Raw genomic sequence first — 1,376 nt, 5'->3', positions numbered from 1 at the left:
AACGGTAATCTAAATGAGTGCCCTTTATCCCACAATAGTGATCAAAAGAATTCGAAATCTCTATTATAATTCTCAATTAGGGTAGACTATCAAGATTATTCACAAAATTAGCCAAATAGTATATGGGTTTATGGGAATATACTTTTCGTCTTTGTATGAGAATATTTCTCAGTCGTCGGGCACCTCTTCCTGAAGAGGGAAGTCGAATCTGTCGACTTCGTCGAAACAATTTGTTTTGGATAAAAAATCGTTTATATACATAGGCATTGTAACTATGATTTTTCATCTACATTATAACGCTCATATTACTATGTAGGCCGATATTCAGACTCGTTGCTTGTTCTTAAGATCGTCTTAAGAATTTGCTATCCCTGTCTGTCCCATATTCCCAGTCCTTGTCTTGTACAGGGAACAAGGACTGAAGCAAATGCTTAAGACGATCTTAAGAATAAGCAACGACTCTGAATACCGGTAACAGACTGTCGGGAACACGAGTATAAATATCAGCATGTTCTGATTAAATAATGACAGGGCGCGCCAGATTTGAATTTCCTCTTTCTGAAAAGGTACCTGATGACCAAATATTCAAATATTCTCACAGAAGGACGAAAAGTGAAAACCCATATTTTGCACTATTTTTGCCTGGTCATTTTTGATGAAACACAGCAAAAAACGTGAAAATTCTACAAACGCGTGGTCACGTGATTATACTAGCTTCTTACTATCAAAGATCGTGAAGACTGTATTCTATCCAGTGAGAAAATATAAGTTTAAGCAACGATTCGCACTCCTGTTCATGAAACGTAACGACGGTAGATCGAAAACTCTGTATCGTCAATTAAATACGAATCAGATCTGTCGTCGCCGACGAGACGTAATGACGACCGTCGTGTATAGCGGCCAGTTGGTGACAGATCGTTTCCATAGATAAGAACTGATAAAAATAGACCGCGCTAGTCATGGACGAGTCTGTAAGTGGAAGCTTCAGAAGAAGAGAAAGAGAACGACAACCGATAGGCCCCTTCTCTGTCCTTGTCTAACGAACGCCATCCGCAACAGTCAATTCTATGCCTGCCGTCACGAGAGTCCATACCAGTTTCGCGCAACTTGAAGGAAGTGCGTTAAGGACGTTAGTCCCAAAATCCATTTTCTATAGAATGTTTTGAAATTTTGCATTAGTATTCAATAGAGCATCACAAATATATGTGTAAAATCTTAGAGAGATCTGATGATTGGGAGAGTAGCAATAAATTATCAAATTTGGAACTTTACCATGTGAAAACGAGAAAAGGCCAGTAAAATGATGGATTTCAGTAATTTAAGGAAAAACGGTTCTATAGATATTTTCAAAAAACTGACACATGCTAAATTAACTT

Source organism: Ceratina calcarata, unplaced genomic scaffold, assembly GCF_001652005.2.
Source record: "Ceratina calcarata isolate Rehan_Ccalc_2016 unplaced genomic scaffold, ASM165200v1 scaffold401.2, whole genome shotgun sequence".
NCBI classification, from domain to species: Eukaryota; Metazoa; Arthropoda; class Insecta; order Hymenoptera; family Apidae; genus Ceratina; species Ceratina calcarata.
Note: the sequence above shows the minus strand (reverse complement) of the source record.